At 42.8% G+C, this 27,146-nt stretch overlaps 2 protein-coding genes across 12 annotated transcripts in view; one reads left to right on the forward strand and one right to left on the reverse strand.

Moving 5' to 3' along the window:
• Window positions 1-27,146, forward strand: part of MTERF1 (mitochondrial transcription termination factor 1) — a 453,452-nt gene that overhangs the window by 400,056 nt on the left and 26,250 nt on the right. For 5 of the 7 annotated variants that reach the window (XR_010381700.1, XR_010381702.1, XR_010381706.1 and 2 more), the window contains 2 exons: window positions 1,076-1,183; window positions 11,512-13,191. The gene's annotated coding sequence lies outside the window, so the exon portion shown is untranslated. Of the gene's footprint in view, window positions 1-1,075; window positions 1,184-11,511; window positions 13,192-20,421; window positions 20,809-27,146 lie in introns of those variants that run through there. The other 2 variants (XR_010381699.1, XR_010381703.1) reach the window with 2 other exon arrangements.
• Window positions 16,344-27,146, reverse strand: part of CDK14 (cyclin dependent kinase 14) — a 555,862-nt gene continuing 545,059 nt past the window's right edge. For all 5 annotated transcript variants that reach the window (XM_031454861.2, XM_031454862.2, XM_010978019.3 and 2 more), the window contains one exon: window positions 16,344-19,731. The gene's annotated coding sequence lies outside the window, so the exon portion shown is untranslated. The remainder of the gene's footprint in view (window positions 19,732-27,146) is intronic.

The raw sequence follows: 27,146 nt of genomic DNA on the forward strand, positions 1-27,146 counted from the left end.
TTGGGAATGTACAAAAAGTTGGAAGTCTTGAATTATTTGTTGAAATGTTGGGCCATAGAATGTTAAGTGTACTTCACTCCATTGTGGCTGATGCCATTAAATTTACTCCGCAGTTGTTTGTTCTGATTTTGTTTTCTTTTTTCTTTTTTTAATTAAGACTTTTTTTTAGAGCAGTTTAGGTTTACAAAAAAAAATGAGAGGGAAGTTCAGAGATTTCTCATATATTCTCCTGCCCCCACACATGCATAGCCTCTCCCATTATCAACATCTCTCACCAGAATGGTGCATTTTTAATCATAATATATCACAGTCACCTGAAGTCCACAGTTTACACTACAGTTCACTCTATGAGTTGAGTAAATGTATAATGACATAAATGCATCATGATATAGCATACAGAATATTCTTACTGCCCCTAAAATCCTCTGTGTTCTGCATATTCATCCCCCACCCTCCCTGGCAACCACTGATCTTTTTACTGTCTCTACAGTTTTGCCTTTTCCAGAATGTTATATAGCTGAAATCACACAGTAATTAGCCTTTTCAGATTGGCTTCTTTTACTTAGTAACATGCGTCTAAGTTTCCTGCATGCCTTTTCATGCCTTGATAGCTCATTTCTTTTTAACATTGAATAATATTTCATTGTCTGGATGTACTACAGTTTATTTATCTATTCACCTCCTGACTGGCATCTTGGTTGCTTCTAAGTTTTGGCAATTATGAACAAAGCTGCTAGAAACATTCATGTGCAGGTTGTGTTTTAATATTTTTCACTCCTTTTAGGACAAGGACAAATTAAGACCACCAGATGGGAGAAGTTATCCAAATTACTAGCTATGAATTGTGTTGCTCCCAAAATGCTACCCAGCAGGTCCTCAGCTGATTGGAATGTCTCAGCCATCGTTTGTGTGTGTGTGTGTGTGTGTGCGTGCGCGCACCCAGTTCAACTTGTCACCATTCTACCAGACTTTTGTCCAATTTTTAACAGGGAAAAATGTGAAGAGAGGGTTCATCCCTTCCTCTTTATCAAAGTAAATAGAAAATTCCACTGAGTTCCACTTCTTTCTCTTGTAGGTAAGTAGTCTGAGGTGCATACTGCCCAACATCTGTCTCCTAGAGTCAAATTCAAGACAGAAGAGGTACTATATATGAATCAAGGAGCATCTGCCTTGTGATAACCAGGTCAGTTGCATCTTATGCTTAATCACAACTTCAACCCAGCTTTTGTATCACCTCTGAATGAAGTTTTATTAAACAGGAAAATGGAAACTATTCCAGTTCATTCATTCTTCTATTTAGCAGTCTTTTGCTAGGTGCCCACCCCTGCACTCGGCTTTAGGAAGAAAACCAAGTGAGATGCAGTGTTGGGTGTGGGAGGGTAAGGTAACCCCAGACGTGTTTGAAGATATGACATCACAAGCCACCCTGGAGCCTGAACTGGAGGTGCAGTGTCACAAGCAGGTGTCCAGCAGATGGAGCTTCACGGGAAGAGCTGTCCCTTCTTTTCTATCTCTGTTGTCAATGCCCGAATTCAGACCAAAATCACTTCTCACCAGGACTCCTGACTGTGAGGGGCTTCTAACTGATCCCTCTGCACCCAGTTCTGTCGTCTCAAATCCATCCTCCCCACTATTGCCAGAACGGTCTTTCCAAAATGCAAATCAGCCCATTTCTCAACTTCATGTACAAGCTCAGCAGCTTGCCTGCACCTTGAAAACTCTGGCCAGGCGCATCAGCGAGGCCTCTTTGAGCTGCCCTCCTGCCTCTGCCCATGCTTTACCCCACACTCGCTCTGGCAAAGCCCCCACTTGTGCACCTGTCACACTAAAGCACTCGGGAGTCCCCCTGCCACGCAGTCTGTGCTTAGCACCCTGGATTCTACTGTTGCACAGCTCTGGATTTGACTGTGGGCTCTGCTGCTTCCTAGCTCTGTGACTGGATGGGAGCAATTTTGACGCATGAGCCTCAGTTTGTAAAGTGGGGATGAAAATGGAACCTGCTTCTTAGGATGCTGTTATGGGAATTAAATTCAATAATGAAGGTATAACACATACCCAGTTCCTAGTCTATAGTAAGCAGCCAACATATCTTACCTATTCTTACTATCTTTAAAAAAAATTGTTTTAAGAGAGCTGAGGCTTAACCTTCTCCAGAAACCTTTTTCTCTGTTCTGCCTCCAAGTTTACAGGCTGTATTAGACACTCATCTTACGAGGTCCTCATTGCCCTGGGTATAGCTCCTATTGCAGTGTGGAATAATTACTATCCTGCACCCAAATTATTGTTTCAGACTGTGAACCTCACAAGGGCAGGGACTGTGTCTTTATAGTCATTCCCAGACCCGCAGCGCCATGCGGTGCTCTGTTATATTTGCGCTTTGGGTGGATGCACCCTGGGAAGACAGCTGAGGCAAAAAGGAGCAGGGATGTGCTTGGCTGTGCAGAGGGATGCCTCTGTGGTGGCAGCCAGGAATCCAGGCCAGGGGGTGGAGTCCCAGAGGGCCAAGCATCCCGGTATGTGCCTAGGAGATGAGATGTCAGAATCCATCAAAAGAGTCCAGACAACGGGCTCAGGAGCTGCGGGTGGGGCGGTGAGCTTGGAGCCTCCCAGGGCCCGTCCCCTTCTGCTCTGTTTGGGGAGGGCAGCTGCTTGGGTTTATCCAGCTAGAGTTGGGAAGAGTGGGTGGGAAACAGGGCAATTTCTCACAACAGATAGACATTGAAATAAAGAAATCCTAGAAAACCAACAAAACTTCTCCACTTGAGTAACATTTTCATAAATAGAAATATTGTGGTAAGAAAGAAGATCTTCTTTTGGGGGAAGTTCCATCCATGTTGGTGACTCACAGAGAAAGACCCATTTTGGATAGGTGTCCTGCTTTATGTTTCTGTGGTTCCAGATTTTGACTCGAAGAAAGAAAAGGAATGCGGAGGTGGCCCTGGGCCTGTGTGTGTGGCTTCAGCCCTCACCACACAGAACAGGGCAGCAGGTTGAGGAAACGATGTGATCTCAGCAGAGACAAGCCTCCCTTGTGCATCTTTCCTGGGCAGGCTTGGTTTGGGCGTCTGTTTCCATGTGACCAACAGAAGACAAACAGTCAGACAGACAGAGAGGCAGGAAGTTCTGAGAGCCACTTCATGGTTATTGTTACTAAGGAAACCAGTTCTTTAGTATTCATGTGTTCGGCAGACGGCCGCTCTGAATCTCTGAGGCTGAGGCGATATCACAGAATGGCATGGGGGAGAAGAAGGGGCGAAAACAGCCAAGCAGATAAATATGGAAGTGGTTTAAGAATATGTTGGTAATTTAGCCATCGTCTATGCTTACTAATGGCTTTAAAAATGGGATCCCTGCTAGCATCAAATGATTTCAAGAATGATCAGGAGTACGTCTTCCCGCTGCATGAATATAATCGTATGCACATACTGCCCACACCCTGGGAAGAAAAGTCTCTGGAGGGGACAAAGATCCTTGAAGTCTGGTTCCATTTTGAAAAAAAATCATCACTGTGTGAAAAGACCTGTGAAATTTATCTTCATCTGTTGCCTTCATTCCAAAAATACCTTTCCCTTAGCATCTGAAGATGGAGATGGCAGATGTGTTGTTAAGGTGACATTTTCTCTAGCTGAGGATGGGAGCATTTACCATAGCTGAGCAGCAGTCCCCACGTCCAAGAGAAGTATTCCCACAGAAGTCACAATCCTAAAAGGAGGCCCATAATCCCATGGATGAGTCTATGGGTAGCAAAGCCCTTCAGAATATGAAAAAGCCAAGTGTGTTGCAGATCAGACTGAGTGAAAGAGAAGAGCCCGAGGAACTAGGGAGGAGAGCCACTTGGCGTCCCCCCTCGCCCCCGGTCAGCAGAGTGACGACCAGTGAGTTTTGCAGCTGAGACTGTGGCCAGTTAGCAATCCTCCTAATAAGAATCTGAGCAAGGGGGAGCTAAGAACTTTTTTCTCGTAGAGAAGTCCTATAAATGGAAACATTTAGGTTTAAAACAGTGCCATGCCCCTTCCTCTTTTGTCTGCATGGCCTAGGGGAAAACACTTGGGAGTCTAGGGGCGTCTCTTGGTTTGGGGATACAAGTGTCTGCTAAACGAGATCATTACTAACATCCTAGTGCAAGGTCACATCACTGGCATCCTTTCCACATGTTCAATCAGCATTAATTGAGCACCACCTGCATTCCAAGCTGGCTGCGGTCAGAGATATAAACACGAGTAGGAAGCAGCCTCCTAACTCAGGGAACCCACAGTCAAGTTTTATAGTAAACAGAGTGAAAAATGTAAAAGTGGAGCAGATCCCAACCCTCAACATTCTTAAAGCTTCATGATATGACCTGAGCTTCCCTGGCCCTGTCTGACTCTCCCCCTCATCTCCGTGGGCCCCTCGGCCCCTCCCTCCCACATCGGCCTCCTCAGTTCTCTGGCTCCCTCTCCATGCTCAGAGCTCACTTCAAAAGTCACTTCTTCAAGGAAGTTTTCCTGAGTCCCCAGGTCAGGCCCCCTGCTGCATCTTCTCATTGCACCCTCTTTTCTTCCTTTGCGTCGGTCACTGCAGTTTGATTATATATTTATGCGACTGTGTGATACTGGCCGTCCTCCCCCGTTGGACTTCAAGTTCGAGGGTAGCAGAGGCTGAGACAGCGATGGCTCATGACTGTGTCCGCAGGGCCAGTCACGGGGCCTGGTACAGAACTGGCTCTTGAAATAAGTGAATTACTGAATTTATGAATAAATGTGCACAATGAAATAAGTTTGAAGATGAGAGAAACAAGATCCTGAGGACAGAGGGCCATTAAACAATGGGGCTGGGGCCTGGTCGTTTTTCCCCCAAACCCTTGCTATGTACACAGTGCCCTGCACATAGAAAGCTTGTAGAATGAAGGGAATGAATGAATGAATGAATGAATTGTGAACTGGGAAAGTCATCTCTCATTTGCTTTGCTTTGTTTGTTTACATGTATACTTTACATAAACAGCAATGTTCAAAACCCCCTTTTTTTTAGTGCCAGAAAGACGTGAAAAAAGAGTTAAAAAATAAACAATAACCAGTCAAAATCCCAGAATATGGCTGAGTGACCCCTCTTTGTCATTTCCATCAAAAATGGATTCTGGCCCATAAGCCTCTGTGGTAAGACCCTGGACAACCTCAGTTTGCTAAGGGAGGACTCCGGCTGCCTTGGCTGTGAGTGCGGACTTGAGAGGCTTCCGTTTCATACGTCCTTAGAGCCAGAGCTACAGTTCTTCCATTCATTCATTAGTTCACTTGTTCATTGATTCACTCAACACACATTTATAGAATGTCCACCATATGCTAGTTACTGAACTATGAGTGTTCCCCACATACCAGGGAAAAAGATAGTTAAAGTCTCTCATGGTTTACTTGGGAAACTAACTCTATAAAAAAGACGATTCTGTCCTCACAGGAGAGTTGAGAAAGAGACGCGTTTAGCACTCGGTACTTCCTCATCCGTAGCATTGACCAGACTCATTACTGCACTTTTAGTGGCTGCGAGCTCCACCAAGGCCAGCCTGCTTTTACCTTATCCATCTTTGTACCTCCGACAACCAGCCAGCTAGCACTGTCCTTGGCACACAGTGGACTCTCAGTAAACATTTATCTCTTGACTCACTGTAGCAAACGTGTGTCATATGAGCCAAGCCCTAGGTTCTGCATGTTAGCATGCGGGGCCTCATTTCATCCTCATAATCCCGCTCTGATGTAGATGCTATTCTTACTTCCACTCTACCAGGGCACTAACGCATGGAGAAGCCCAGGGGCTTGACTAGGACACACGACCGGTGGAGTGGCAGAACCAGCACTCAGCTGAGGTCTGTCTGACACCCACCACCTGTGGGCTCCTGCTTTTCCGTATGAAATTGCTGCTATTTGACCCTTTTTACCTGCCAAAATAGCAAATGTATAAATAGGTAGCATAAGTACTTCTAATCTAGATGGAATAGGACAAATGAAGGGTTATGCAGGGGGCACTGGGGAAGCAGAGCAGGGTCAGGGTGGCTTCCCGGGGCAGCCGGGCAGGACGGCCAGGGGTTCATTGGCATTTTAGGAGGAAGGAGGGGAGCAGCATGAGCATACCCACTCCCTCCATCAGCCCATGTTCTGTCCGGGCCCACTGTCTGCCAGACCCAGGGCTCGTGGAGAGAGGAAGCAGAGCTTGGAGTCATGCAGAGAGGATGATTATAAGAAAATGGGGTATTTATTACACTCTAGTAAAATGCCCTGAGAATACACAGCAAAGGCCGGAGTGTGAGAGAGACCTAGAACAGAGGATAGTGGCTCAGACCAGAGAGAGCAAAGGATTCCAGAGCAAAATGAAGAGCAGCAGATGCCGTGAGGAAGGGCCTGGATGCCTGGCATGAGCTGGATGCAGAAGGCAGAGAAACGAGTGGATGGGGTGCGGCAGAAGAGGGCTCCAGAACGTCCCCTGAGCTGCAGCACGGAGGAAGGTCTGGAGCGGGATGGATGGGTGGCAGGAACAGCACGTGTGGCTGTTTGGATGGAAACATCAAAAGGCAGTGGAAATACTGATGGGCAAGTCCCGTGACGTTTGGAACTGGGTAAACCCTGAGAATGATCAGTTCCTCTAGGTATTCTGTGAGACACAGGTGTTTTGATTTAATTGGTTTAACTCTGTAGAAAGCTTCCACTATCTTTCTACACAAAGGATTCTGCATGCCAGATGGCTCTTTGTGCGAGGTTCCCTCTTTAAACGCCTTCTTTGGATATGTTTAAATTCAGTCAGGGTTCCTCGGCTGTTAGAAGTTGCTTGTTTTAACATGTGTGTTCATGGGAGGAAGAGGTTTTAATCAAAGATAATGGAACTTCATCTCTCCTGAACTTAGACTGGCTTCTTACCACCACGTGCCTCTTTGAAAAGTGTCAGGAGTCCCTATTCTGGCTCTTAATGTTTGCAGTGTGATTTTTTTTTCTTTTGTGGGAGGGAGGTAATTAGGCTTATTTATTGATTTATTATTGTTCTTTTTTTAAATGGAAGTACTGGGGATTGAACCCAGGACCTTGTGCATGCTAAGTATGTGCTCTACCACTGAGCTATACCCTCCCCCCTGCAGTATGATTTTTAAATTGACTGCCTCATGTTTCCTCTGTTCTATCTCCTAAGATGGACAGGGACCACTTTTGCTCCCCATTGACACTCAAAACATACGTGAGCATCCCAGGTACCAGGAAATATGAAGCCCATTCAGAGTAATGACATAGCTCTGTAACCCCTCCTAACACGTCAAATGCAGTGAAAGCTATTAACAATTATAAAAGATATGCAGATTTGGATTTTTAAGTCAACCACAAAAAGTGTTTTTAAATAGAACAAACTAAATCCTAGCTGTATCTAAGAAAGTGTTAATGTTTTGATGTATTTAGTGGAGCACAATTGACCAAAGGTTGTCACAGAACAGAAAGATGGGACATCAAAAAAAATTAAGACAATTCAGCAAAAGGTCATACTCTGCTTAAGTACCTGATCATAGATTCAAATATGTTTTTTGAGATTCTCTGATCAAAAACAGGGCTTGACCATCTGGCTTTCACTTGCTGTAATCAAAGCTATCTTTTCGCCGGCCACTCTGTATGGTCAGGAACAGACTTTTTGGAGAGAGGTGGCCAGATGTAACGACCACATCTGTTATCCTGGGAGGCTGAGCAGAAAGGAAGTTGTCGAGCTGCTAATTGGTAAATTTCGTTCCAGCATTAACGTTCTGCTGCTGTTGTAATTCCCACAATCGCAGCCAAAGAAATTCCGCCTAAAACAATGCAGCATCTTTACTCCTGAAGGTAAATCTAAAAATCACCCTTGTGGGAAAGTCACCTCAAATGTCCCATTCACCACAGAGGGCGGCAGCCCTGGGAGTCCTCTAAGGGAGCAACAATGGAGATTTATGTTGCCATCTGTCTCTGGTAGATTTAAGTGTTTATGTCTCCCATAGCTGTAGGGTTTTGGCAGCAATATTGTTGATACTCAAGAAGAAAAGATGTGATTAAAATTAAGAGACTAAGAGCTGGGAGTTGATCTGACTCAATGTGATGTTTTGTCATCACAGCCTACTGCTTCTCTGTCTCTCTCCTGCCCTGCTGCTGAGTTTTTTTTTTTTTTTTTTAAATTCATCCAGTCTACACCAAATCAGTGATCTCTGAGGTTTACCTCAGCTGAGTCTCTATCAAAACTTCCTTGAGTCCAGACAACACTTGTTAACCATGGGAAAGAGAAAGTGAACAAGGTGGCATGGAAGGGGTGCTCTGGACAGACAACAGAACCTCAGCATTTAAAACAACAGTAAGGACACCACTGAAAAGCTCAGCATGAGAACACCCCCTCGCAGCTCCCTCCCAAGCTTTGTGGATTTCAATCATGTTTCCTCTGATCCCCAGTACAGTAATCTTTGGCTTACTCAAAGATTTTTCACATTTTCTGTACAATTTATTTTAATATAAATTATTCACTGAATAAAAAATGTCTACAAGAGCTCTCCTTTTTTTCCTCCGGAGTAACTCGCTCTCCCCAAGGATGTGAACAATAGGATTTGTGTTTGAGCAAGTTGTTAAAAATAGGTCTTAAGCTTTAGGAATGAATCACATGTGACTTAGTTATTTTTAAAAATAAATAAATAAAACCTGGAGAGAATAGGGGGCAGAGAGAGAATGACTTAAGGGGAAACAGAACAAGCAGTTCATTTTCATGAATTGCTAGACATGGTCTAAATATAAAAAAGGAGACTCTAGTCATCTCTGGGGGCTGAGCATCACTTCCTTGCACCACCCCCTGTACCAAAATACATACTTTCATTTGTCAGCCTGCAAAGAAGAATCTCTGCACCCCGAGAATTTCTCTACACTTGGAAAATTGATTGCATACCATCCTAGCTATGGCCATAGAATCAAAACCTTGTAGAAAAGAGATTTTCTTGCCTCAAATGAAGTGCGGTGGAAAACTAGATTGTCTGTCCCAAAAGGTGTTATTTTTAGTCCCCTGTAAAGCATTTAAAGCTAGACAAGTGCTTATTTAATTCTTTGGCACAGCAGGGTTTTTTTTAAAAATCAGTATTTAAAAGTTACTTACTCAGGCTAAGTCAAGTTGAAGCATTAGCAAGTCTTAGAGACTAGAGGTGGAGGGAGTGCTGATTGTTGGCTACCCGAGGAGCGTACTTTTTCCTTTGGGACAGTGGCTGCCTGGCTTGGGGAAGCATGAAACTAATGAGTCAGAGAACAAAACTCCTCTGTAGAACATGTGGTTTCCTGTGAGGAAAGTAGGGCTCTATGCAGTTATCACTCCCAGAGTCAAAAGCAATCGGACAGGCAAAGGTTTCCCAGGTGCTCATGGGGGATAACATTCAGTTACAGATAATTTTTAAAATAGAGACCTAACTCCCAGAATTCCAAGATCACAGTCTTGGCTTCTCTTCCAGTCTACCAAACTCATCCAGATCAGTAAGTAAATGCATACCAGGGCAGGGCCTCTTTGTTGTTCAACTCCAGAGGTGCAATGGTTTTAACGCAAGTCTGCATAGGATTTGAAACACCTCCCAGTCAGAGGTGGAGTCTAGTTCCCCTCTAAGTATTGGGCTGTTCTTAGGACTTGCTTCTAATTAAGAGTAGGTAGCCTAAGTGGTGGTGTGTGGCTTTCAAGGCTAGTTCATCAAAGGCAATATGGCTTCTGCCTGGCGCTCTCTTGCGGTATCTTCCTTTGGAGCATGGAAACCGCTTTGCCAGAGAAACCACAGAGAGAGACCGTGGAGACAAACAGAAAGATGCCTATGGAGACCCAGCAGTCCCAGCCCCGAGCCGTTGAGGTCTTCCCAGCCCAAGAGCCAGAGACATGAGCGCAGGAGCCCTGAGCTGGCCGCGGCCCCAGCGACCTCTGAGCTCCTGAGCCAGAACCACCCAAACAAGCTGAGCCAGAATGCTGGAGCCACAGAAACCACGAAAGAGATCATAAACGAACTCTGTTTTTAGGCCGCCAATTTTGGGGGTGATTTGTTCCACAACAATAGATACATGGAAAATTTTTTGGTACCTAAAAGTGAGTCATTGCTGTAACAAAACTTAAAACATGTGGCAGCGGTTCAGGGCCTGGGGAGAGGGCGGGGATTGGAAGAGCTTTGAGGAAGGCTGTGTGTGCGGCATTAAAGGCAAGTGAGGGAAGGGTGCTGGAAGCCGGAGGAAAGGAGATGCTGGTTGTGAAGTGGTGGAAAGTCTAGGAATATTTTCCCCAGTGGTAACATGGACGTTAGAAAACATACCTAATAAGCTCATGATCTAGGAAGATTTCCAGGCATATCGTTCAAGGTGCCCCTGATTCTTCCAGCTGCCCATAGAAAACACGAGATGAGAGAGATGAACTAGAGAAAGAATTGTTAACTATAAAAGAGCTAAGACTTTTGGGGTTCAAAAATTAAAACTATTCCTCAGTTTCATCCTCGCCATATGGCAAATGAGGCTCAAATTAAAATATGTAATTTCTCCCTAAAGATGGAAGCAGTGGTGTGACCCTGGAACCCTTCCTTAAGCCCTCAGACAGATTGGAGGTAGTGCCACATAGGTTCTTTCGAACCATCAAAAGTCCCTCTAAAGATATGAAAGGCATGCCTTTTAGATGTCTCTGTTACACAGAAATGCATGTTAAAAATCCTAAGGGCACAGTCCCGCAGTACCGTTAGCAGGAGTCAAGTTGGAGAAAAGCTTATCTCAGTGAGACTTGTGAGTGCAGTGTTTGTCTAATGGAGTGAATCCCAACAAGACTGATGAGAAACAGAATATTAAGGAGTCTTGTTCTAATGAAACCATTTCCAGCTCAGACTTAAAGGGACAGAGGTAGTATAAAATGAAAATAGGCTTTTGGACTCCCAAAATTCTATGAGAAAGAAGCAGCCTGGGAAGATTGCTCAGCTATAAAAAGGCGGTGCACTTTATAGAACAGGAGGGAGGCAACAAGAGCGCAGAGAATGAAGCCAAGAGCCACGGAGAATCATTCCTACGGAACCATGCTGAGCTCTAATCAAGAAACTGGCAGCGTGTGCCTGGCTAGATTTCAGAATTGCTGCAGACTGATTACCTGATTGCTATAGACTCTGAAACGTCTATAGTGGCTCTCCTATGCCTATCCCACTGAAGTATGTCGGGGTGGGAGGAGCAAAGAACGTGTCACTTTAGTTCATGGATCATGAGGATCAGATCAAGAACAGTACTCAGGAAGCTGTGATTGAGGATCTGCACTATGGAGCCTTGTCTGCAGCACCTGAACCTGATTTGGGTGCTGGGATACGGGACCTTGAGCCTGAGATGGATGCCATCCAGATGAGATATTGGTGGGGGGGGGGGTTCAAGGAGGGCCTGAGTGTATTTTGCATGTGGCATCAATATATGTATAATTTGTGGTCAGAAGGCGGGCAGTTGTGGTTTTAAAACATACCCACAATTTTTAAGACATTCTTTCCATCAAAAGGTAGAGCCTAATTCTCCTTCCTTTAAATATAGGATGGCCTTTGTGACTCACTTCTACCAAATAAAATGCTTGGTCATAAAAAGCAATACGGCTTCTACCTGATTCTCCCTCTTCTTCTCTTGGTGCACGTGCTTTGGAACCCTGAGCCACCGTATTAAATGTGCAGCTAATCTGAGCCACGATGCTGAAGAGACCTTGTGGAGTAATCACGTTCGGTTAGAGGTGCTCTGCTCTAGCTGTCTCAGCTCCCAGCTCTTTGAGTTGTCCCACCTGACTGCAGCCTCATGAGAAACCTCAAGCCAGAACCATCCAGCCAAACTGCTCCTGAACTCCAGAACCATAGAAATCAACCTGCTTTAAAAGGGTAAATGCGAACTTGCCTGCTTGAAAAATGGGAGAGGGTGTTCCAATCAGAGGGAACAGTGCGTGCAAAAGAATAGGGGCATGTAGAGACCTGGAACATCCAGGGATCAGTGGCAAGTTCAGCACCGCGCATGTGGAGGAAGTGTGCATGGAGACGGGAGATGAGCCTGGAAAGAAAGAGGTGAGAGGCAGTGCTGTGGCGATTTCTGTGGTGTAAATGCTCCCTTCTGGTTTCCAGGTGTCAGTGATTAAAGAACTGGCTCACAAACTTCCTAAATATTCAGTAATTGGTTCTTGTGAACTGCTTTTCAGCTAGTTCCAGCAAATGACTGACAAGAGGCCAAATCCTTTAATTCCAAGAGATGTCCGCAGCCTTGAGTGAGTAGGAGTAGGCTGTGGGACCCAGGGCAAAGGTCACAACAACACGCCTGTGTAGGAGGTAAACAGTAGAAGTACGCATGCGCTAGTGGTGGTATGTACGCCTCATGAACAAAGCAACGAACAATTGCGCATGTGCGGGCAGAACAGGCGCAAGCAAGACAAGTGCGCCGCGCGGTGGGCGCCATCTTGTTGTGCTAGAATGGAGTGTTGTTTCTCTCCGTGTCGGCTCCTCGCGCAGTTTGTTTCGTGGTATGGCAGCTCCTAGCGCATTTTTCCGGTTGGGAAGCTCACATTCTCGAATCCCTCTCCAGCCCCCCTCGGCTGACAGGTGTGCTGAAGCAATTTTTCGCCCTTCACGTTGTGAAGTCGGCTCCTGTGGGTTCGGAGGAGAGGGGCTGATGATACGCGTGACGGACATGAAAACTCCCGGGAGCTAATTCCCAGCCTCCCATCACCGACCAGTAGTGCCCTTAAACCAAGGCAAGAGGGACCACTGTTTGAGTTCCCACGTTTACGGGGCCTGGTTCTGAACCTTTGTGGACATAGCCTTCCTCCACAGAAGGCGGACTCCGTGGCGCCGCGCCCACCAGGAGCCTGCCTCCCCCACTTCTACTCAGACAACTCCGGAGGTCTGGGACCCTGGAATTCTCTCTGCAAATGGAGCCTTCTCTGAAACCACCGTCCCTGAGAGTATGCGGCTGATGCCAAGGGCTGGCCAGTGGGGTACTGCTTACCACGAGAACGGACAGAGTCTGGATGTGGGGCGCTGGGGTGTTCACACACATGCATGTGTGACTCCTCACACTGGACCCACACCCCTACAGCTAGGAGTGGGAAGTGAAATGAAGAGGGTAGTTCTTGAACCAGGCAAATGCTACACGTTGCCCAGTTTTGGTGAACTTTGAGGAGTCCAAGAATTCGAAGTGCAACCCTGGCCGCCTAGGTCATTCTGAAGACATACTGTTAAGGTAAGAGAATCACATTTATTTAACATTTTGTCGGTTGGATTTACATTTTGAAATATTTTGCTTTATGGTATATGGGCTTCCATTTTGGATCTACCCTGGGCCCAGCAAATATCAGGGGTGGTCCGAGCTTACCCCATTACCAGGGCGCATTCTCAGCCAAGGTAAGCAAACTACAGCCACGGGGCAAATTCCTGCCCACTGCATGTTTTTATACAGGCTGTGAGCTACAAATGGGTTTTACTTTTAAAAGAGCTTTTAAAAATCAAAAGCAAAATATTTCATGACCTGTGAATATTGTATGAAATTCAAACTTAAGTGCCCCATAAAGTGTTTCACTGGAACACAGCCATGCTCGTTCATTTCTGTATTCAGCCCGGCTGCTTTCACGTTAAGACAGTAGAGTGAGGAGTTGTGACAGCGACTGTATGGCTCAGAAAGATGACCGTATTTACTATCCGGCTCTTATAGGAAAAGTTTGCCTACCTTCTTCCTGGAGTAGCAGACAGACAGGAGGAAGAGAAGAGTCCAGCAGGTCTCACTCAGGGTGCATGATATAAACACCTGTTGAGCTCCCAGACTGATGCCAGGGATCCACCCTCAATGTTTCTACAGTGAATTGGTTTGGGATTGGGGGTAGGTTTTCAAAACTTTCCCACAATTTTAATGAGAGCCAGGGCTGTGAGCCACTAGGCTAAGGAGAATGGATACATGAGGGTTTGGATTTCCCAAATGTTTCACAGAATAAGGTGGCAGGACTTGTGCCTCCTTGCCCCGAGGGTCTGCGGGGTACTGTTAACCGATTTAGTTAGAGATGGAGAGAGGGAAGAGTCATTGTTTTACACTATAGTATGATGTATAAGCTAAGTTGATTTGAATGTCTCTAAATCCTTAAACTGCTGCTTCAAACATATGTCCCTGGATGTCTGCAGCATTGTCTGCATCTGTCAGGCAGGCACACCTTGGGCTGTTGGAACATATCCCTTCACTGGAAGCCCCGCTGGGTCACTTCTCAGGATACACTCCAACAGGGAACCCTTACCCCATCTTTGCAGCGTGCCCTCCATAATTATTGGTGGTCTCGCAGAGAAGGAGAAAAAAGACAACTCTATCAGAATCCCATTCTCCACCAGCACAGTCAGCACCGTTGGCAGAGGCTGGCTCCAGGGCTGCAAGGCTGCTCCGAGCTATTATTGTGCCTGGTTCTCTCTCAGCAGGACTCAACGCAGACAATATAGCACACGGAGAGCGTGGGGGATGAACAGTAAATACGAAGCCTTGGGTTTTTTTTTTTTTTAATCTTGTCAGTCTTCTCCTGATTTGTGTCCTTTATCCTAGCCCCCTCTGCTGTATAAGCTTCTCAAAGCTAATGCCCATAACGCCACCACCCACTGGTAGCAGCAGGCTGCTGGGCCACGGCGGGGTCCTCATTGCAGAAATTTACAATGCCCGCCATTCTTCAGCAACTGTACGCGTTAACCTAGTGGCACAGGGTTGCTCCGACACCTTCCCCTCTGGTTTCTCTTTTCTCTGGGGGCCAACAGCAACTCGAGGAGTGCGGCCCTCCTGTCTCTAACTGATTGCCTTAGCGAGCACACATCACATCTTCCAACCCGGCAGAGCTGGAATAGCCCCTGCTGAAAAAGAAGGGAATGTGGGGCCATAATGAGCTGAGAGAGGGTTGTCATCTCTCCTGCTACATTTAAAAAGTTAAAAATATTTCTCAAAGTTATTTCTTTGGCTTCTTGTAGATACCAGCTGTCTGCCTCCTTTCTTGTATTAAGAACTCATGGGATTAAATCAGCCCAGGCTTGCCGAAGGGCCCACGGCTGTGGCCGCTGGGAGTGACGTCACATTGGGCATCAGCACGCCTGTCACTGTTGACATGGGACTGTGGCATGCACTTTACTCCCTTCAAACAGCTCCAAGGAGCAAGTTATTTCTTTCGACACCTGTATAATTCTAGTCAGTTTTTGGGATAATTTATGGTTCCCATTTAAGAAATCTGCCTATTATCTCTACCTTGGAGACCACAAAGTCTGCCTCTACACAATCTTATGTCTCAGAATCCACTGGTGGTGACAGGAAATGCATGTGCCTTTGGCATAGATGACTTGCTGTCTTGGGGGAAACAGCTGGGGCAGTCGGGGGCTGGAGATGTGGGGGTTGTCATGAGCTTTTGTGGCATGCAATACACATCAACTGAGAAACCTTACATTTGGTTTTGTGAGAATGTTAGCTTGTGAGGGCTTAGAAACTATGAAATCACATAAGTCACAGGAAAGGAGCAAGGGAAGGGAAACCTGAGGTAGCTGCTGCTGGTGGGTAAGGGTCTGTGCAGGGGAGAGGCAGGGCTCCAGGGTCCTCTCAACGTGAGATACGAATTTTGATTTTGACCTTCAAGGATAAATGTTTTCAAATCACTAAATAGCATATCTATAAGTTGAGGATTTTATTGCTATGAACTTTATTATCAATGTATCAATTCATGGGGGTTTGTTTGGGGTTATGAAGCTCATAGATCCGACAAGAAGAGGTGATGAGAGAAACGAAACTAGCCTCCTCAGGCAGTGCTGCCCATCCCAGGGTGGCTCCCAGCAGTGCCAGTTCAGCACAGGTGCCTGCTGGGTGGGGTTCACAGGAAGCGTTCTCAGCTCGGAGAACAGTGACACTTCTGGCAGAATGTCAGCATGCTCGGGCTTTGATTGGTATTCAGTGATGGGTAACCTACCCACCTCATCTTAGTATATGTGCAAATTCACCCCCCACCCCCGCAAAAAAGAGGCACTAAAAGATAAATAAGACCGTCATTAAACAAAACCAGATTGGCTCCAGATGCACAGAACACGTGGTGCATGTCAGTAAGGAGCTGGGGGAATTGTGAAGCTCTTGGAGCTCATGAGATTTGTTTTGCATAACCTCCACTTCTTTACTTATGTTCCACACAGCAAATCAAGGAAAGGGAGGGTTTAACAGACTCCTAGAACATTCCTGCTAACTCACTTCTTCCCACATCCAAGAGCATTGTGTGTTTGGTCTCTTACTGCACTCTTTAAGAATGGTTGAGTCTAAGAGTTTTTAAGACAATGTGTCTTTGACGTATATGTATGTCATATGGTGTTATTTGGTACCCACCAAGATGTACCAGGAGAATGTAGAGATTCTGCTATACTTTATTCCATATCATGTTACAAGAAAACAACAGTGACAGCTGACAAACCATTACGTCTTCCATAATACAGACAAATTACAATTGGTAACAAATATGCAACATGTATTATTCCATTCTCCTTACTATGTGTCATTTTGCAGTATAATAGTTTTCTGAATGCTAGCACATTTCTTAGGTACCAACTCCCTGTTAGAAAGTACGCATCTCAGTGTATCATACAAAAAAAAAAGATTAAAAAAAATTTAAAAATCCACTCCCAACTAGAGAATGTAGATTTTGTACGTGCCTCTAAAATATGCTGCAGTGGGAAGGGACTGAGAATAGGAGATTGCTTATTTTACTTGAGTTTGGTTTGGTTTGGTGTTTGGTGTATGAGAAAATTGCAAGGCAGTAACATATACAGTTTCCTCTGCCTACAAGCCGGTAAGGGAGATGGAAATTATATGCGATTTTGCAGCATATTCCTATGTATAAGGGGGGCAGGCAATAATCTACCCCAGTATGTACAGCCTAAACATCCTCTTATATAACAAAGATTACAAAACCAGTAATATTCACAGATGATTATCTTGTAGAGATGCATTACCTAGGGTATGATTACACTGGCTATCATGTACACATTGAGGGAAGGATACCAAGAGATTTTGCTTTCTCTGCAAGCCTGGAGGCTCCTCTGGAAACTTTTCTTATCACTCTTGGGAGGTAGAAATAGCTTCTCATCCTTGGGTCAGTGGATGGACAGCCACCCCTGCCTTATGCCCCCTGTTTTTTGTTTTGTTTTGTTTTTTCTGAGCACTGCAAATTTTTTTTTTCATGTCCTATGTATTTTGTATTTTGAAATCAACCAAAGTGTTCCTTTAAGAAAACAGAAAGGAAGTCCCAAATTTCCTTTCAGAATGCTGTGTGTGCAGTGATGTCACACTGATACAATCACCATGCTAATGTGTTCTAACTATTCCAGCTGTTTGAATGCAAGCTACTCCTTCATATAAAAATAGTATCACCAAAACATTCCAGTGCTTTCTCAGTAGAATAATAAATCTGCTCATGAACACAGTCTGCAACGATTTTCATAGCTGTCCTCAGCAAGAGGTGGGAAATGAAGAAGGAGAGGGTGGCTACAAATGGGAGAGGAAAGGAGAGACAAAGCAGACTTTGGATGTCCTGTACCGATGGCAAGCATGGGGAACTCAAAACCTCCTAAATGAGACCCTTCTGAGACATATGTCTCTGTAATAAGACAGATTTTCCCTCCACTGAGAAATATTACATTTAATTTCCCAAGAGAAGCTGCCAGGGATGGGCATATATCTCTGAATAACTCTAACATTTCTAATCAAAGTCTTTAAACATTAAACATTTTCAAATTTTCAAGTTAGAAAGCCTATTACATAGCAAGACTTAGTCAACAGTTGCCCTTGATTTAAATTTCATAAAATACAAAAGTTATGCCTCTCCCCCAAATGAGTAATTCAAAACAAATAGCGGGAAAGGCCATTTTCGATTGCATGTAAATTTTCTTTCCACATTTACTTTAAGAAATTCTAATGTAAATACACATTAAAGCAAAATACCTCTATGAAAACTTCCAAAGGGTTGGAATGTAAGAAGCATGGGAAAGATTTCTAGGTAGCAAACAGTAAACATTCTGGCCTTGGGTAATTTTTCCTCTCTTTAAAAATCAATCAGTGAATAACTCCTCACTTAGCACGTAGAAGCTTACAATGAATGCTACTTTGGACAAGATGGTTGTGACCTTGACATCTACATTCACACCCTCCCTACTCCAGGGAAAGTAGCGTTTTGATGTTTAAGAATTCTAGGTCCAATTTTCTAGGTTTCCTGGCTTTGACTATAGAATAGGTTTGCCTTCACCTGACTCTCAGAGAAAGTCTTTGTCAAACTGGCTCATAATTCATATTCTTGATCCTCCAAAGTGCGATGTGTTTCAAGCTCTTAGTCTCTCCTTCTAATAGGAAATGTAAAACAATGTACATGAAGGTATTTCGGTAGGAATTGGTGTCCTGAGGAGCTAGGTTTCCTAGCTGCCCCCTTGGCCTCAGTATTATTGGGGTTCTGCAGCGAGGCCGCCCCACTGGGAGCAGACCTACGTCCGGAAGCTCTCCCCTCGATGAAAGCACGCGCATGCCCGGTCCCCTTTTCCCTCCATGTCACATACTCGCCTTCCTCCTATAAGTTCTCTCAACTTGTTAAAGAAGGGAAGCTGGACCTTTCTTTTTTTCCCTTTTCCATCTTTAAAGCAAGACTCCTGCCTGGTTTCTAAAACCTGCATCGAACAGTTAGTTATTCTAGGAGACTGTCTAAAGTTAGGGTGCCTTTTAATCAGCTTGGAATGTTTGTTTTAAAAAATGTAATTCAAAAGTGCTTTGGTGTAAATGAGCAAATTTTAAACTCTGGATAACTCTGTAATTTTCTTTTTAAATGTGAACTAGTAAAGACAGCTTTCAGGGCTCACCTAGCAGAGATAATTCTTATACCCACGCTTTAAACATTCTGCTCCTCACTCTTCTCTCCATTTAGAAAATACTCACAAAGCATAACAAAGTGGATGGAAAAAATAAGATGTTGACAAGACCCAGAAAACATGTAAAAAGTCACCTCACTTTCCAGAGGTCAAAAGTAAGCAATTTACCCCTGTCTTTGTTCTTAATCTTGATACTGGTTTCTTCACTTCCAACCTGCTCAGAGAACAGTCACGCTATGTGACTTGAAAATGCTAAGCAGATTCCGATATCCTATATAAATGTGCAGTTATTTCCAAGAAAAAAAAAAAAACAACACACATTTGCAAATGTCCTCAAAAGGAAAGAGACAACTGGGGCCCCACGGCCAGGGACCAAGTTGTCAAGTCAGTCGGAGAACACGGATTTGCTTTAGCTCTAATTTTCCTTCCTGGTGGTTGCAAAATGTGCACTGCTCTCAAAGAAAACACACAGTGTTTCATGCCACTGTGTGGCTTTCAAGTACAGACATTACTGAAGAAGTGTGAACACCGAATGTGTTGTCTTAATGTATTTAAGACATGGCTGGTGAAAGCATAAAAACCTTTACAGAGATGCTGCGGTGCAGAGGGAAATCAAACAAAATCAAACACAAAAGACTGAAAAGAATACATGCCATGTATCAGTAAGCAAAACTTAATCTTCACATAGTTCTTGGAAATCACAAGGTATCCAAATGCGTGCAAGGTTTTAAATAAATTGCAGAGAAAACAGGGTCTTGCCAGCTTCAATTTTCTTGCAAGTGAAATCCACCACAGGGAGTGAAAGGAAACTGATCCATGGTTCCCTTCACATTATTGGCCACTTCATTAATGTTTTTATTCTTCCCAGAATGATGACAACTTCATCCTGGAAGGAGGAAAAGAGAAAATTGTTGTATGTTAAAAACAAAAAAGAAAAAAACTCTTACATCATTCATTTTTCCTAAATTATATGAGATGTCAAAATTGGTCAGGCCAAAGTGAGCCTGCCCATTTTTTTCCACAGCTACCCCGAGCACACATACCTGAGACAGAAGAGTCTCCTTAAGCAAAACAGTTCTTATAATATGATAAATAAATGTTCTGACTGAATTTTTTCCCTTAAAATAATTTAACTCCATGAATTTAAATAGTCTAACATCCTTTTGGATTATTTAGAGAAAAAGAACTTCAACAAATTTCCTTCCCTAAATCGTTAGTACTAATACTGGTCTTAATTAAGTGCCTGTGGCATCCTACAGACCATTAAAAAGACACATCGTGTTCATTTTTATGAACATGAAATAGAAAAATGGATCATATACATGCTTTTACAAAAATTCCAGCTGCATATAATTCCTTGGTGCCTATTATCAGACCTAGTTTCAGCAGAATGAAAATTGGCCAGCATGACCTGAATTGCCAGCCTCTTCCCAACATCCTGCGTACAGCTATGTTTCCGACAGCGCACGCTTAAACTCAGAAACTGCGTGCACGAGAACGGTTCGGGAATAAAGAAGGAATGTTCACATTATTTCTCTCCATGTTTCTTTTGGCCCTTAAGCATTTTCATTTCTAGGATGCAAGAAGAATGTCTTGCCAGGAAGGGTGAAGAGAAACACTCCCAGGCTCAGGTCACACAGCCCAGAGATTCGACCAGTCAGCTCCACTGAATCCCAGAACCAACTCATCTCAGTTTAGCGGCTCGAGGTCACTGAGGTCTGGTCTGGCCTGCTTGTCCCCTTCTGCAGTGCCACACAGTCATCTTCCCGGGCAGAGAGGGAACCTGGGCCTTTTGTTGAGACCTCACCGTGTGGTTGCCCTGATGCTGCCCTGGCAGGCTGTACCACCAAGGTTATCAGCCTTGAATGGCACTACTGGATCAAGGGAGCAAAGAGTTCCCATCTTATAGGTAAGAACCATCAAAACAGCATCCTCTCCACCCTCTACTCATTTCCCCCCACTTACTACAATGATTTTTTCGAAGGTTAACCTTTACCCCCTTTTTTAAAAAAATTGAGGTGAAAGTCATATAACAAAATTAACCATTTTACAGCATATAATTAATTGGCATTTAGTGCATTCACGATGTCATGCAACCATCATCTCTAATTCCAAAACATTTCTGTCACCCCCAAAGGAGACATTATATCCTCTACTTATGTATCTTATATCCTTCACTCCCATTCTTCCCTTGCTCCAGCTCCTGGCAATAACGAATGTGCATTCTGTCTCTATTTACCTACAGGTATTCACCTATTCTGGGTATTTCATATAAATGGAATCCATATAATGTGTGTGTCTGGCTTCTTTCACTTAATGTTTTTAAAGTTCACCTATGTTGTAGCTTATTTCAGTATTGCACTCCCTTTTTATGGCCAAGTAATATTCCATAGTATGAATATACCACATTTTGTTTATACATTCATGAATTAATGTGTATTTGGGTGGTTTTCACCTTTTGGCTTTTCTGAGTAGTGCTGCTATGAACATTTATATACAAACATTTGAGTACTTGTTTTCAATTCTTCTGGGTAACACTTGTTCCTGGAATTGCTGGGTCATATGGTGATTCTGTTTAACTTTTTGAGGAACTGGCAAACCATTTTCCATAGTGGCTGTATCATTTTATATTCCTGCTGGCAATATACAAAGGTTCTAGTTTCTCCATACCCTTTCCAATATTTATTATTTTCTGTTTTTTGTTTTTGTTTTTCCTTGATTGTAGACATGTAGTGGGTGTGAACTGGTATCTGTCTCATTGTGATTTTGATTTGCATTTTCCTAATGACTAGTGATGTTGAGCACCTTTTCATGTACTTGTTGGCCGTGTGTCTATCTGTTGATAGTTGTCTATCTTTGATACCCAAGAATTTGAATTTTGATGAAGTCGAATTTATCAGTTTTTTTCTTTTGTTGCTTACGGTTTTTGTTATATCTAAAAATCCATTGCCAAATCTGAGGTTATGAAGCTCTGTCCCTATTGTTTTCTATGAGATTCCAGCTCTTCCAGGAAGCATGCCCACCCTGGCCAAGCAGGTCGGGGTTTATCCTGACATATGCTTGCCTGGGCATGGAGTTCCTGCAGCCACACCCAAGTGATGCAGTCATTGCCTGGCTCTCCTCCACTCCACCACTTTAATCAACAGAATGCAGACCTGGCGCCCAAGCTGACCTTCCGAACTTTTTATGTAGTCCCTCCTGAGGCATGGGGGCATTTCCTGTGAGGGAGCATGGAGAGGGGCAGGTGGCATCATTATGTTCTTGATTAAGCTTGCTTTTGTTGACCATTCTGTCCCTAGAGCATAGCCCAGATCTGGCCCAGGTACTCAGTAAATGGTTGTTGAATGAATAAGAAGAGGAAAGGTAGGATCTGAGAACTTGGGAGTGGAATATGCTCTCAGATGTAAAAATCTTCTCATGGCCCAGGGACAGAGGGCAGAATGCTGTGTGTAGGCTCTTGCTGAAAGAGCACAATGCTGGGTACAGAGCAGGCTGTCCACAGATACACTGCAGGCTAGGAAAGGTAGCTAGGATTAACACCTGCCTGTAGGCCAAGCTTTTTTTTTTTTTTGCCTCCTGACATTCTATTTGAAAGAAATGATTTGATCTTCAGTATATCTGATTTCATGTAACAATGAACTATGTTGTCATCATCATCCATAGCATGTTACTATCCTATTGGGCTGATTTATGACTTTTTTTTTAAGCCATTGATGGTGTCTGTCTTGCCTTTGCCCTGATTCGCTGGGTGTAACCTCCAGGAGAATCATGTGTACCTGACCAAGGGCATAAACAGAGTTGGAGATTAAAGGATAATACATAATAATAGTAGTTGGATGATAAATGGTGGACACAGTGATTATGAGAAGTATGTTACCAAGGTTGAGGCTCACTTAATGGGAGGAGCCAATAACATGAAAAGAAGGCAGGTGCCAAGGAGAGCCAGACTCTTCCCCAGCTCTGGGAGCAGCTGAGTCCAAACTGTGCCAAGTACCCTGCCTGATACTGCTCACTGGCAGCACAGGATGTCCCTGCTCCCTCCTTGGATGGCATCTACATTAGTTTCAGTTTTCAAGGACTGCATCTAAGGTAGGACAGTTCACTGCCAGAAAAAAATTTTTAAATCTAAATGTAATCATGCATTTGATCGGGGGGGGAGGGATACAGGTGGAAGGAGAGAGGGCACATGACAGTTGTAGGTAGGCAAACTATAATAGTGAAATCCTTCCCTTACATTTAACTGCTTATTACTATACGCTGCATACATAACACAAACAAAACTGAATATAAATCACAAGCTCAACTATGTGCACAGCAACTCATAGGTATATGAGCCATAAGATTAATGATTGCCATTTTTATCTTGCTTTCTGCTTTTACAATGTTCCTTCTCTAGATATGAATGCTTTAGACAAGAAATTGGATTTTATTGATAAAATCCTTATTCAGAAATATCTACATAGAGCTTCTCAGCTATAAATATTAATTAATTGGGTCGCTAGTACCCATAATGCAACTTTGTTCTGACCCATGTGCCCTATGAACTAGATATTTTTTGGATTCAATTTTCTTAAAACCAACTGTCAGCATCATGTGATGGAGGAGATGAAAAATGAAAATGAGCAGCCCTGCTGTGCAGGTGGGTGACCTGTGGGAGAGAGTCTGCCTGGTAGGATTTTTACACGAACCATCAGACACAGACCAATTGATTAGATCATCTCATACCCGCCACCAACTAGGCTCAAGAGACTAATTAGAGAGAGTACTGCCTGCGCAGGCACCCCATTGACACCTAATTTGCTCAGCCAAAGCCTTTGGGGAAAATGTATTATCTCTGCAGCTGCACTTCATGCATTTCTGATTTGAGGCATAAGCAAGGAGTGCTTCATCATTCTTTTGAGTAAACTGAATGTAGAAGCCCTTAAGTGCTAAATGCAAGCAAACAGACCCAAATTAAAAATGGGCCAGGCTCTTTCTAATTCCCTCTGTGCTCCCTGTTCAGTCTCTGTGTGTACACACACATGCAGTTTACATGCCGGCGGGACAACACAGCCCAGGACCCCAGCTCAAGGTGCTTCCATTGTGATCAGATGGTCTCTCTTTTGCTGGACTATTTCCCACTCTAAGGTTTTGTGTTTGTTTTATTTTTAATTTTTTTTAACCCTGCTGCACTGCCCCACCACAAAATACTCTTTTTTCTACAGGGAGACTGTGCCCCCTCCTCTCCCCGCTTTTTTTCCCCTCTCTCTAAGCCTCACTGGAGAGATGTGATTATTTTGGTTCCAAATTAAAACAACTGTAGGTTTTCCTTTCATCACCTAAATTGTGAACAGGATATTCACCAGGATGTATGTGAAGCTGCAGGGTAATCCACTCATTTATATTTGAGGGACTTCTTTGTAAAGATGCCTAACAGAAAGGGAAGAAATTTGATGGAAAGCAAGCTACCTCATGGTAGCAAAGCCAGTACAGAATTATAAAATAGTTAATGTCTCTTCAAGAAAAACAATGTATATTAGTTGACCACCTTTAGCTTTTATCTGTTTCTAACCTAGAATAAAATTAATTCTAACCTTATTTTTCAAATGTAGAATCCAAAACACTGGTATGTAGGAACATATTTAAAAATACATATATAATCACATGCTTTAAAAAAAGGAAATAAAAATGAAAATTCCAGACAATATGGAAAAATGAGAGTATGCTGGTGTCAAGTCTAGTGACTATGGGGAATGAATTTCCCTAATGCTGGAATAAAAGAGAAAAAACAAAACAGGACCTGCTATGGTGTGTTCTAGAGCCGACCTCATGATGTCATGCCTTCCTGCTCACATGCTGGATGAATTATTTACCCATGTATTCTGGTAAATTACAGTTACACTTTTGTTTTTCGTATGTATCTCATTCGTAGTAATTTGGTGAAGATTTGGGGGGATCATTTTAGCTGCCTGCTTTTGAAATCAGCTTTCATACTTGGCCTAAACTGGACATTCAGGTAGTAAGAGGACTCCAGTGGCCATTGGAGTGATTATCTTTCTGAAGGTTTATAAAGAGTGGTTGTAGGGGAGATGTTTGAAAATAGTTTAGAGGGGGAGGGTATAGCTCAAGTGGTAGAGCATATGCTTAGCATGCATGAGGTCCTGGGTTCAATCCCCAGTACCTCCTCCAAAAGTAAATAAATAAGTAAACCTAATTACCCCCCCCAAATTAAAAAATAAAATGAATTAAAAAAAAAAGAAAATAGTTTAGAAATCAGGGCCTTAACTAATCCATATAACAACCATCTATAGAAGGTATTCTGATTTAGTGAAAAATGAAGTCCAGAAAGCTTCTCTTCCCCAAGGACCATATTAACAAGATTTCACATGAAAAATATCCAGGAAAAAAAAAAAACAAACTTACTGGGCTGTGCCATTTTGAGTTTGACTTTGCTTTACATACTAAAATAAAACAATCAAACCAATCTTTTGCACCTAATTAATCTTCAGTCAGATTTTGGTACTGTAGAAAATTAAGTCCACAAATAAGGCTGCTAAACCTCAAGCATTGAGGCAACTACAAACCTCTCTGAAGTAAAGATTTCAAGTATATATACAAATACATACACATATGACACATATACTCATTGGTGTGTGTGTGTATATATATATATATATATATATATATATATATATATAGTCTAATTTTATACTGTAGATTTTATAGGAACGGTGAATTCAAAATGGTAAGTTTTAAACTTCACACTGATTTCCAAAAATCTGGGAACAGCTTAATTTATTCTTTTTTTTTCATGAGTTTAATTATGTTATGATTTGGCTAGAGATACAGGTTTTCTTTAACATCTAAGATCAGTGCTTTCCAGTTACTCTGACATTGCATTGAAGCTCCTTGGGGGGTGGGGAGAGATGGGATGAAACAGAAGGAAGTAGAAAATTAGTCAAACCTACTTCTGTAACTTATTTCTGATTTATGATAATCACACTTCTTCCCCCTAGAAGAGAACACATCTTTGAGACCAGCAAGAGAATATTAATTAAAATGAATGCAGAGCTAGTCGGGCTTTGTTTTAAGCTTAACAGAAGGTACATCACTCAAAATAGCCCAAATCCTTTAAGTTGAAAGCTGACTGGTAACATCCATATGGATGCACAATGCACTAATTGCAGTGACTTCGCACATTTTACGCTTCTTGCCAAAGTGGGGATTTTAATTAAAAATTTTTAGGCAAAGCTTTAAGTCTAACATTTCAAAACAAAACATTTCTCATACAAGGAGACCGACTTAACATCATTTTAATAATCATCATTATCAACAAACATTTATTGAAATCCTCATTGAAGACCAGGCATTATATGATGTTAATTAGCTGTGATTGAAAAGAATCCTCTATTTTAATGGGGTGACTGTTTATGAAATCAGATTTATGTAAATGTAAAACACTGGTCGTATTTTAGACACATGTGGACCAAATCATGGGAGGATGTCCTGAAGGCCAAAATAAAGTGCAGGGAAAGTACTGATCTAGGTCTTCAAAGGGCCACCAAGACACATTTTAAAGCTTTAAAAAATCATATACATATATATTCAATCATACATATAATCATTTATATGTAATCATACATTGTATATAAAATAATAATCATACACATACATATACATATAATCTAAGGTTTGAAATAGCTCATTGACATAGTTTTAATGACAAAGTTAAGAATAGAAAAGCCTTCACCAAAGTGGCTTATTCTTTTCAAGGATTTCATATGTGAAGCTTTATTTGCTCAGCATACCCTTATAACTGACTGGTTCCCAAGTGGGTATAAGTTAATTAAATAGAATTCTGACCCTTTAACCTTCCTTACATATTACAGTCCTACTAAACTATATTTAAATAAACCAAAGTCATGTAACCCAGCAGTGTGTGCATTTTTTACAACTTAAAACACATACACACAAATCTCCTAAAACCACTTCTAAGTATTTAGCAGTCAGAGAAACATGAGGGTTCATGTCTGACTTTAATTAAAAGATCTGAGAGGAGATGTGACTACATTTGGGGTGTTTTTTTTTCTTTCAAATTAAAAGTTGTGTAAGTTACTACTGTCCAAAGTTTTGAAGCACAAGAAGTTTTCATGTTAAGAGTTTTGAATTCAGAATATATACGATTAATGACAATTTGAATCTGTCTCGTGAATCATCTCATTCAGCAGAAATCCGCAAAGCTGAAATGCATTTCTGGAGAGAAAACTAGATCACATATGATTGGTAAACAGCGAACAGTGTCAGCATAAACCAGAAATTGTG

The sequence above is a fragment of the Camelus dromedarius genome, chromosome 7, assembly GCF_036321535.1.
Source record: "Camelus dromedarius isolate mCamDro1 chromosome 7, mCamDro1.pat, whole genome shotgun sequence".
Lineage (NCBI taxonomy): Eukaryota > Metazoa > Chordata > Mammalia > Artiodactyla > Camelidae > Camelus > Camelus dromedarius.